The sequence below is a fragment of the Heterodontus francisci genome, chromosome 22, assembly GCF_036365525.1.
Source record: "Heterodontus francisci isolate sHetFra1 chromosome 22, sHetFra1.hap1, whole genome shotgun sequence".
NCBI lineage: Eukaryota > Metazoa > Chordata > Chondrichthyes > Heterodontiformes > Heterodontidae > Heterodontus > Heterodontus francisci.
Genome location: NC_090392.1, coordinates 80,842,609 through 80,855,134, shown reverse-complemented (window position 1 = coordinate 80,855,134; position 12,526 = coordinate 80,842,609). Strand labels below are relative to the sequence as shown.

The following is a 12,526-nucleotide window of genomic DNA, read 5'->3' as shown; positions in this document are numbered from 1 at the left end:
TTCCCTATTCCCTCCCAGTTGAGGACACTTTCATTACTTAAATGATTACGAGCCCTGGGTGAAGTATAGCAGAATTTAAATAGAAATGTTTTCTGTGCTGAGTACCAGCTGAGGGTGGCAGTGAAACAGTTGCTTTCAGCAACTACAGACTGGAGAGGGGACAGCGAGGAATATAGTGACATCAAGAGACTCCCTCCATACATAAGGATTTTGCAAAGGTGAATACCAAATGACAACAGCATCAAGCTCAGCTGTATTGGCCCTACTGTTAAATAGCCAAATCAACACAGTGCTACTTGCATGTGATAAACAGTTATACCAAGTTGAGGAGGTACTGAAGAGGTGGGAGTGTACCCCAGCATGATGCATCAAGCCAGGTGCGTCAAGAGAAAATTGGAGGCAAGAGTGAAGGGCAAAATCCTAAGGGAAAAATACATCAGTGTGAAGCTACCTAAACATTTTCCTACAGTTTCAATACCAAAAATGCAAAAGCTCTGGCTCAAATCCTGTGGGATACCAATTACCTCCATAAGCAACAAGAATTTCGACCAGAAATAAATTCACTTTGTACAAATTAAGATGCAGATATTCTAAATGTACATATAATTTTGTTATGACCCACCGCTCCAATCAAAGCCCCCAATCAAAATACACGATTCTGATTGTGATGGGAGAAACGCACTGTTAATTCAATCCCGTCCCTCCACAGATCGCCGAACATATCATTTTAAACTTTCCAAATTAAAGAAAGACCCAGCCAAATTGTACCATCTATTAACACCACCCCACCCCCCCCCCCCGGAATGAGGCTAACCAAACCAGGTGTCTTTAAATCAACAAATTAACTGTTTAATTAGAAAAAATAAATTCTTAAACACTAAGATATTATCATTCAAAATAGAAAAATTAGTGTCCTTGCATATTACACTCCTGCCAAAGTGAAATCTTCCAATGTGGAATAGTCCAAGGTTGTTTAAAGTCCTCAAAGCCGTCCGATGGGGGGGAAAAAATGTTCTTCGAGAGTAGGATAGTCAGTGGTCTAGTTCAGAAGTTGAAATTATTCACTTTTTCTTGCAATGAATTCAACAATTACAGTTCAATAGTTAAAGGAATTAGTTATTTTCTTTTAAGAAATGAATCTGGCTTGACATTAGAATTGAGAGCATAATAAATAGGGTTTAAATAAACCGAGAGAGAGCTCTCATTTCCTTCAGTATATGCTGGTCCAGCTGTCTATCTGTGTCTGTTAACTGTCTCTCAAAAGCCAGCTTTTCAATTAGTTTCAAATGTCAATCGGCAACAATGTATCGCTCAATGCTCAGTCAGAGTGGCTGTATCTTGGGCAACCAGAATGCACTCTTCGAATCCGTTTCTGGGGCTTGCTGCCTTAAAGCAGTATGGCTCCTTTTCCAGCCTTAAAGGGACACCACATTCTTACCAAAAAACAAACTACAGGATCATAACACCTCTGCCCCGTCAGAATGAAACACCATTCCTGAAATGCGTTTCATTACAATGGGTAAAAAATACAAATTGAAAAACGTTAACACATTTATTCCTGCATTTACAGATATAGTCTTTTCAAAAATGTTAAGACTACAGCACAAGTTCCACCAGAACATTTCGGCTTTAAATTTTCAAAAGGTTGTCCCAATTAACCCATTTCAAATTTACAAGCATAGACTTCCAATTGTTTTGTGTTTTCCTTCTAAGCGTCCCTATTGTCCAGCACCTCAGCCAGGTGCTAGGACCTGTGCTAGGTCCTAGCACAGCTAGGAGCACTGACCACTACTGAGTTTACTATTCTCTGAGAAGTTTCTTGAGTACCCCTTAATCTATGTGGCATCACTTGGCACTGGAAAACCTTGTCCGGTGTAACAGAAGCTGATTTTTTCTTACTCCGGGGTGTCAAAGGAATTTGACAGTATCCCTCCAACACATCTGTCTCTTTAAGACACATTATGTTGCCCACTCTGTCCATACAGTCCTTTAAATAAGGATTTGGGTAGGAGTCTGCCTTCTTTACCAGTGACTTTTCGGAGTTTATGCAAGTTTGAGCCAACCCACTAGGTTTAGACATCAAGACCATCTGCGAATTCCAGCTGTCCTGACGAGGTTCAACTAAGCTACCCTTCAGCATGCATTGCACCTCTGCTTCCACTTGGGCCTGTCTGTCTAGACCCAAGACAAGGATGTTGTTTTAAAGGAATGGTTCCCCCTATACCCACATCATGTGTGGCTAAGGTTGTACATCCTGGCTTATCCCTACAAACTTTTTGAAACGTTGTGAAAACTCTGGTTAGGACCTCACGCTGTTTCGCCTCCAAGTGTAAAAGCCTATTGTTTAATTTTCCTAGCCATTCTGTATTTACTAATTGGATAGTTGGAAGTTCAATCTGAGAATTTCCTAGGCCTGCTTCTGCCTCATCCTCACTATCCTTTTACTTAACAGTCCCGATTACCTGACATACCTGTACTGGCTTATCCTCCTCCCTGCGGTAATATTGTTTGAGCGTATTAATGTAACACAACCAGATCTTCCTTTGGTGATCGGGGCATCAATCTACCTTACCCACTCTTTTGATCACTGTAAATGGGCCATTTAACCATGCTTTTAATTGTTCTCCCTGTAAAGATAACACGAATACGTCATCCCCTGGTTGAAAATCACGGGCTTTTGCATTTTTTTTTAATTCATGTTATGTGGGCGTCGCTGGTTAGGACAGCATTTATTTCCCATCCCTAATTGCCCTCGAGAAGGTGGTGGTGAGCTGCCTTCTTGAACCACTGCAGGCCATGTGGGGTAGCTACACCCGCAGTGCTGTTAGGAAAGGAGTTCCAGGATTTTGGCGCAGTGACAGTGAAAGAACGGCGATACAGTTCCAAGTCAGGATGGTGTGTGACTTGGAGGGAAACTTGCTGGTGGTGGTGCTCCCATGCATTTGCTGTCCTTGTCCTTCTAGGTGGTAGAGGTCATGCTTTTGGAAGGTGCTGTCTAAGTAGCCTTGGTGCGTTGCTGCAGTGCATCTTGTAGATGGTACACACTGCTGCCACTGTGCGACGGTGGTGGAGGGAGTGAATGTTTGTGGATAGGGAGCCTTGTCCTGGATGGTGTCGAGCTTCTTGAGTGCTGTTGGAGCTGCACCCATCCAGGCAAGTGGAGAGTATTCCATCACACTCCTGACTTGTGCCTTGTAGATGGTGGACAGGCTTTGGGGAGTCAGGATGTGAGTTACTCGCCGCAGGATTTCTAGCCTCTGACCTGCTCTTGTAGCCACGGTATTTATATGGACGCCCACATCCCACTGACCACCTCCAGGCGCTTACCCATTGTCTCTCGAGATAAGGGGGCCAAAGAAGATTTATATGGTTACTCCAGTTCAGTTTCTGGTCAATGATAGCCCCTGGGATGTTGATAGTGGGGTATTCAGTGATGGTAATGCCATTGAATGTCAAGGAGAGATGGTTAGATTCTCTCTTGTTGGAGATGGTCATTGCCTGGCACTTGTGTGGCACGAATGTTACTTACCACTTATCAGGCCAAGCCTGGATATTGTCCAGGTCTTGCAGCATTTCTGCACAGACTGCTTCAGTATCTGAGTAGCTACGAATGGTACTGAACATTGTGAAATTATCAGCGAACATCCCCACTTCTGATCTTATGATTGAAGGAAGGTCATTGATGAAGCAGCTGAAGATGGTTGGGCCTAGGACACTACCCTGAGGAACTCCGGCAGTGAAGTCCTGGAGCTCAGATGATTGAGTTCCAACAACCACAACCATCATCTTTTGTGCTAGGTATGACTCCAACCAGCGGAGAGTTTTCCCCGATTCCCATCGACTCCAGTTTCACTGGGGTTCCTTGATGTCAAGGGCAGTCACGCTCAATTCACCTTGAGTTCAGCTCTTTTGTCCATGTTTGAACCAAGGCTGTAATGAGGTCAGGAGCTGAGTGGCCCTGGCGGAACCCAGACTGAGCATCACGGAGCAGGTTATTGCTAAACAAGTGCCGCTTGATGGCACTGTTGATGACACCTTCCATCACTTTACTGATGATTGAGAGTGGACTGATGGGGCAGTAATTGGCCGGGTTGGACTTGTCCTGCTTTCTGTGTACAGGACATACCTGGGCAATTTTCCATATTGCTGGGTAGATGCCAGTGTAGCTGTACTGGAATATCTTGGCTAGGGGCGTGGCAAGTTCTGGAGCACAGGTCTTTAGTGCTATTGCCGGAATGTTGTCAGGGCCCATAGCCTTTGCAGTATCCAGTGCCTTCAGTCATTTCTTGCTATCACGCGGAGTGAATCGAATTGGCTGAAGTCTTGGCTGCCCATTTTTTCATATTGGCTTGGGATGCTTTAAGGTGTTCCTGAGCTACACCGCAAGCTTTCGTGAGCCTTTCCCGGAACACAGATACATAGTCCAGTATTGAAGATTCATTCTTTTGTTCCAAGAACCTGTCCTTTATAAGTTTTAGAGGAGCTCTTACTTCATGTCCATGAACCAATTCAAAAGGACTGAAGCCTGTAGAGTCAATTGGCGAGAGGCAAATAAAAAAGTCTCGTCCTTTATCCAAAGTCATGTGGATATTCGTGACAGTATGTTCTAATCATAGTTTTGAGAATCTGGTGAAATCTCTCTAAAGCTCCATGACTGTGGATGACATGCTGAAGATTTCAACTGTCTAATTCCCAAATTACCCATGACTTCTTGAAATATCCTAGACATGAAATTAGAACCTTGATCTGATTGAACTTCAAGCGGCAACCCATATTTCGTAAATAGTTGGGTTAACTTTTCTACAACTACCTTAGCAGTAATTGTCCTCAAAGGAATGGCCTCTGGAAATCAAGTAGCCATTTCCATGATACTATGTATTGATGCCCTTTGTTTTTGGCAAAGGCTCTACACAGTCTACTAATACCCTGCTAAATGGTTCCTCAATCACTAGTATGGGAACTAGTGGTGCTGGCTTTATGGTAGGTTGTGGTTTTCCCACCATTTGACAGGTATGGCATGTCCTACAAAATTGTCTCACATCCTTTGAAAAACCTGGCCAGTAATAATGTTGGCGTATGTGTGATTTGGTCTTCCAAATTCCCCAACTCCTACAAAAGCATTGTTGTGTGCTAACCTTAATAATCCCTGGCGATATTTAGGTGGTACCACTATCTGTTCAACATCTGTCCAGTGATTGTCGGCAGGCTAATGAGGCGATCTCCATTTCCTCCTCAAAACCCCGTTTGCCATATAATAGCCTTCCGGAACTCTTTTCGCCTCAGCTTCTGATAGAGCCGTCTGTGCTACTCGGTCTATCTCTGGAGCAGCTTGCTGTGCTGCAATGATAGAAGATCTGTTAAACTTCTCATTTGGATGATCTAAATCCCCAAATAAGGTTTCAGATACTCGGCTATCTATTTGTGGTGCCCCTTTTACCTCCGACAATGAATCCTGTTTAGTCATTGCTCGGGTGACTACACAAGCAGGAAATATTCCCGGAACTTGTTCCTGCAATTGCTCCATTTCCTTAGTTTCACTTGGTTCTTCTGTAACGTTAGGAGAAACTGATACTTTTGATCCTGCCAAATCATGTCCTAGGAGTGGATCAATTCCCTTTACTGGTAAACTGTGGACAACACCTACAGTAACTATCCCAAATATTAAGTCACTCTCTAGGCATACTGTCCCTGCCAATTCAATTAACTAAAACTTTAGCGTTCAAGGCACTCTCTGGTGGAAACCTCACATCTTTCCCCAGAAAGAGTGTTTGGGTTGCTCCCGTGTCCTGGAGTATCGTAATAGTTTTTCCTGCCTCACTTACAGGATATGGATTAACTCTCCCCTCTGACAAAGATTAATTCTTACTCTCAGGTATTTTAGTTTTAACCTCTGCACTCGTTTTAGTTTTAGTGTCTGGTTTCACATCCACAGCTGTCGTTAAAGCTATAGCCTGGTCTGCTATACTCTCAGTCAGAGTCTTTTCCTCTGCACTAACTTTGCATACCCTAACAAGTCCTATCAGTTTACCTCGCAATTTCCAGCACTCTGCATGAAGATGACCCGTTTTGTTGCAATGATAACACTTTGGATTGCAAACCTCACTTCTACCCTCAGCACCTTCCTTTCTGACCTGAGGTGGTGATCCTGGGGCATTCCCAGCTGTTCCTCCTTGTTCCCAGCTACTTGCCTTCCTTTCACTCTTCCACTTTCTATCCTTCTCGGGTTTATGGGGGCTGATGGACAAAATAGGTTGGCTTATTCACAAGCCCACAATCATCAGCAATCTTTGCTACTTGCCTGGCTTTCAAAACCTTCAGGTTATCTGTACGAGTTCTCACTACTGAAGGAATGGAGTTTTAAAACTCCATTCCAAGAGAATCGATTCGCGAAGGTTCTCATGTGGTTTCTATCTTTAACGTCCGTATCCAACGGTCAAAATTCATTTGCTTCACCCTTTCAAATTCTAAATCTGTCTGCCCAGTCAATCTCGGTAAGTTCCTAAACTTTTGATGGTAAGCTTCAGGGACTAACTCATATGCAGAGAGAATAGCCTTTTTTGCCATCTCATAATCTGCAGAAGCCTCTTCAGAAAACATGGCATAAGCTTCATGAGCTCTTCCTACCAGCCTGCCCTGAATTAGCAATGTCCAGCTTTCTTTCGGCCATTTCATCTGTTTGCTTATTTTTTCAAAAGATATGAAAAATGCCTCTATGTCCCTTTCCTCGAACTAAGGAAGAGCCTGTATAAATTTAAACAGCTTTTGGCTGGGTCCGGATCTAAATTCAGATTCTTCCTGACCCAAATTTTCCCTGGCTTCAAGACTACCCTTTTGTCTTAGTTCCATCTCTTTTAATTTAAATTCCCTCTCTTTCACTTTCTCTCCGAAATGCACTCTCTTTCTCCCTTTCCTCCAATTCAAGTTTTTTCATTTCTAACTGAATCCTAGCCAATACCACTGCATCACTCTCGGACCGACTACCTTTTTGTCTCTCGTATTCCCCTTCAGCTTCATCATCATCTACTAATTCCAGATGTTCGGCTATTATGTCAATTATCTCTTCTTTTTTGGCACCTGATTTCAATTCCAACCTCAATTTCACTGCCAATTCTTTTAATTTGTTCTCAAAGTTATCAAGTCACTCAGGGAAACATTTTGCTTTTCCAAAAACTGTGCGACAACCGCTAATGCCATTACAATGGTATAGACTGTACCTTATTATATAAGAGACCTGGTTCTTTTATTTCTATGCAATTGGTGTCAGATTTAGATCCCAAGAATCGAGTTTATTATTGATATAATCCCAGACTCGAGAGAAATTAAATATGATGCCAAACGTGAGACACCAATTTAAATGTTATCTCAGAAACGAGTAATTAATATTTCAAATGCGAGCCCTCCAGATTGGTCTGATTCTGATCCCAGACATGAGCCACCGAATTAAATATGATTCAGCTGTGAGCGAGCCCCCAATTAATATGAGATTCAATATGAGATATTAGGGTGGCACACTGCGCAGTGGTTGGCATCGCAGCCTCACAGCTCCAGCGACCCGGGTTCGGTTCTGGGTACTGCTTGTGCGGAGTTTGTAACTTCTCCCTGTGACTGCGTGGGTTTCATCCGGGTGCTCCGATTTCCTCCCGCATGCCAAAGACTTGCGAGTTGATAGGTAAATTGGCCATTATAGGTGGTAGGAGAATTGAGGGAAGGTGGGGATGTGAGAGGGATAAAATGGGATTAATGTAGGATTAGTATAAATGGGTGGTTGATGGTCGGCATGGACTCGGTGGGCCGAAGGGCCTGTTTTGGTGCTGTATCTCTCTATGACTCAAATCCCGGATGAAAAACCCAATTAGTATGTTATGACCAGTCAAAGCCCCCAATCAAAATATGATTGATTGTGGTGGGAGAAACGCACTGTTAATTCAATCCGTCTCTCCACAGATCGGTTAATATATCATTTTAAACTTTCCAAATTAAAGACCCAGCCAAATTGTACCATCTATTAACGCACCCTCCCCCCCCACCCCCACCGCCACCGAATGAGGCTAATTAACTTTAAATCAACAAATTAACTGTTTAATTAGAAAAACTAAATTCTTAAACACTACTATAATATAATATGGGCGGCACAGTGGCGCAGTGGTTAGCACCGCAGCCTCACAGCTCCAGGGAACTGGGTTCAATTCTGGGTACTGCCTGTGCGGAGTTTGCAAGTTCTCCCTGTCTGCGCGTGGGTTTTCGCTGGGTGCTCCGGTTTCCTCCCACATCTAAAAGACTTGCAGGTGATAGGTAAATTGGCCGTTGTAAATTGCCCCTAGTGTAGGGAGGTGATAGGGAATATGGGATTACTGTAGGGTTAGTATAAATGGGTGGTTGTTGGTCGGCACAGACTCGGTGGGCCGAAGGGCCTGTTTCAGTGCTGTAACGCTAAACAAAAATAAATAAATAAATAAAAATAAACAACATTTCAAATAGAAAAATTAGAGTCCTTGCATATGACGCTCCTGCCAAAGTGAAATCTTCCAATGTGGAATAATCCAATGTTGCTTGAATTCCTCAAAGCCGTCCGATGGGGTCGGGGGGGGGGAGAAAAAGGTTCTTCAAGAGTAGGATAGTCAGTGGTCTAGTTCAGAAGTTGAAATGATTCTCTTCTTCCAGCAATGAATTCAACAATTACAGTTCAGTAGTTAAAGGAATTGATTAGTTTCTTTTCAGAACACAAGAACATAAGAATTAGGAGCAGGAGTAGACAACTCAGCCCCTCGAGCCTGCTCCACCATTCAATACGATCATAGCTGATCTCATCTCGGCCTCAACTCCACTTTCCTGCCTGTTCTTCATAACCCTGCAACCCATTACTAATTAAAAATCTGTCTATCTCCTCTTTAAATTTACTCAATGTCCCGGCATCCACCGCACTCTGGGGATAGAGAATTCCACAGACTCACGACCCTTTGAGAGAAGTAATTTCTCCTCATCTGTTTTAAATCTGCTACCCTTTATCCGAAAACTATGACCTCTCATTCTAGATTGCCCCACAAGAGGAAACATCCTCTCTATGTCTACTTTGTCAATCCCCTTAATCATCTTATATACCTCAATTAGATCTCCTCTCATTCTTCTAAACTCGAGAGAGTAAAGGCCTAAACTTTTCAATCTCTTTTCATAAGACAAACCCCTCATCTCTGGAATCAATCTAGTGAACCTCCTCTGAACTGCCTCCAATGCAACTACATACCTTCTCAAGTAAGGGAACCAAAACTGTATGCAATACTCCAGGTGCGGTCTCACTAATGCCTTGTACAGTTGCAGCAACACTTCCCTACTTTTATACTCTATTCCTTTAGCAATAAATGCCAAAATTCCATTTGCCTTCTTTATTACCTGCTGTATCTGCATACTAGTTTTCTGCGATTCATGCACGAGGACACCCAGATCCCCCTGCACCAAAGCACTCAAGTTTCTCTCCATTTAGATAATAATTTTCCTTTCTATTCTTCCAACCAAAATGGATAATCTCTCACTTATCCACATTAAACTCCATCTGCCAAATTTTGGCCCATTCACCTAATCTATCCATATCCATTTGTAAATTTCTTATTTCTTTATTGCAACTTACTATCCCACCTATTTTAGTGTCATCTGCAAATTTGGCTATAGTACCTTCTATCACTGCATCCAAGTTATTAACATAGATTGTAAATAGTTTATTTAGTGCATTTATCCTGACTCTCTGTTTTCTGTTGGTTAGCCAATCCTCTATCCAAGCTAATAAATTGCCCCTAACCCCATGTGATCTTACCTCGTGTATTAACCTTTTGTGCGGCACCTTATCAAATGCCTTCTGGAAGTCCAGATATACTACATCTACAGGACCCCCATTAGCCACTTTGCTTGTTACAGCTTCGAAGAACTCTAGCAAATTAGTCAAACACTATTTACCCTTCATAAAACCATGCTGACTCTGATGGATTGAGTTTTCACTTAGTAAATGTCCTGTTATCACTACCTTTATAATGGATTCTAACAATTTCCCAACGACAGACGTTAAACTAACTGGTCTATAGTTTCCTACTTTCTGCCTCCCTCCCTTTTTGAATAAGGACACTATATTAGATTTTTTCCAATCCACTGGAACCTTTCCCGCATTGAGAATTGTGAAATATTATAACCAATGGATCCACTATCTCTGCTGCCACTTCCTTTAAGACCCTAGGATGTAGGCCATCAGGCCCTGGGGACTTGTCTGCCTTCAATCCCAATAGTTTGCTCAGTACTTTTTCCCTAGTGATGATGATCGTTCTAAGTTCCTCCCTTTCTATTACCTCTGCATTACCGGTTACTATTGGGATGGTACTAGTGTCCTCCACCATGAAAACTGAGGCAAAATACTGATTTAGTGTCTCCGCCATTTCTGTGTTCCCCTCTATTAACTCCCCGGTCTCATCCTCCAAGGGACCTACATTCACTTTATCCTGAACTTCCTTGCTTAGCCATGGATATTTTTTCCCCTTCTTAGAATCTTTCTTCCTCTCTGGAATATATTTTAGTTGGGAGGAACTGAACATCTCCTTAAACATCTGCCACTGCTCATCAACTGTTCTACCTTTTAGTCTTCCTGCCCAGTCCACTAGGGCCAAATCTGTCCCCATGCCTATGTAATTACCTTTGTTTAACTCCAGAACGCTAGCCTGGGACTCCAATTTCTCGCCCTCAAACTGAATTTGAAATTCTAGCATACTATGATCACTCTTCCCCAGAGGATCCTTAACTAGGAGATCATTAAGTAAACCCACCTCATTACACAATACCAAATCTAGAATAGCCTGCTCCCTGGTTAGTTCTGCAACATATTGCTCCAAAAAACAATCTCTAATACATTCAATGAACTCTCCCTCAAGGCTACCCTTGCCAATTTGGTTAATCCAGTCTATATGCATATTAAAATCACCCATGCTTATTGCCGTACCTTTCTGTATTTCCTGGTTTATACTGATTAAGAAATTAATCTGGCTTGACATCAGAATTCTGAGATTATAATAAATAGGGTTTAAATAAAGCGAGAGAGAGCTCTCATTTCCTTCAGTATATGCTGGTCCAGTTGTCTGTCTATATCTGTTAACTGTCTCTCAAAAGCCAGCCTTTCAATTAATTTCAAATGTCAATCGGCAACAATGTATCTCTCCATGCTCAGTCCGAGTGATTGTATCCCGGGCAACCAGAATACACTCTTTGAATCACAGTCTCTGAATGGCTGTATTCCAGGGCAATGAGAATGCATTCTCTGACTCAGTTTCTGAGGCTTGCTGCCGTAAAGCAGTATGGCTCCTTTTCCAGCCTTAAAAGGCACACCGCATTCTTCCCGAAAAAAAACTACAGGATCATAATAGTTTACAAAGCAAACACAGAGTAAATCAAACCCAAGTTCCTTGTTGGTCTGGAAAGCTGATTAACACTGGCTCTCCCAAGCCTGATATAAATTCTTGGTTTTGAAAACACTTCAAAGCCATTTGCCATTCTGATGTTACAGGCATGATCCTATCATTCTGCATATTGAACCTGAACTGCACAATGTGACACTGGTTCTGAAGCTTGGGATCTGATGCTCTCTCACAAATTGCTGGATATTTTACTTCCACTGCTCCAATGCAAACCAGTCAAGATTGGGTTGAGTGGATTCCTGCTTATTTATTAATTGTAGTCAAGTGGAATCTACTCTTCTCCAATTTGAAGTTGGGCTGCACTGAAAACCCCCCTGAAATCTAGTTCAGTCAACATTCTGGCCCATAGGTTGCGCCCCATTTCACCGTTACCATTTACTGACAATGCTGGATGACACAGTGGTATACAAATACATAATCTGTATTTAGTGTAACCTATAATTTTTTTTTTGTAGTGAAGTAAACCTGGAAAAAATCCCTTTTTTTGTAAAATGTAAGTCATTTTTAAAACTAATGAATCATACATTTATTTTTATGTGCACAATTCGCACTAATTCAAGAGGTAGCAGTGGGTGGCTCTCAGACAATACCACACATGGCTATGTAAGTCACAATATTTGGAACCCATAACTATGGACTATGAAGTGTGTTTGTGATTGATCCTGGCTTTTACATTTACTGTACTGGACTATTTTAGGGGATTGACAAAGCAATATTCATAGGAACAGGCTTGGGTTGATAAGTGGCAAGTGACATTCACGTCACACAAGTGCCAGGTAATGACTATCTCCAACAAGAGGGAATATAACCATGTCCCCTTGATGTTCAATGGCATTACCATTGCTGAATCCCCCACTAACAGCATCCTGGGGGTTACCATTGACCAGAAACTGAACTGGACCAGCCACACAAATACCGTGGCAACAACAGCAGGTCAGAGGCTGGGAATTCTGCAGCAAGTAACTTACCTCCTGACTCCCCAATGCCTGTTCACCACCTACAAGGCACAAGTCAGGAGTGTGATGGAATACTCTCCACTTGACTGGATGGGTGCAGCTCCAACAATACTCAAGAAGCTCGAC

General features: G+C 42.5%; 1 protein-coding gene across 2 annotated transcripts in view; it reads right to left on the bottom strand.

The window, feature by feature from the left end:
• Nucleotides 1–12,526, bottom strand: part of cbl (Cbl proto-oncogene, E3 ubiquitin protein ligase) — a 281,338-nt gene that overhangs the window by 36,235 nt on the left and 232,577 nt on the right. The window lies entirely within an intron of this gene.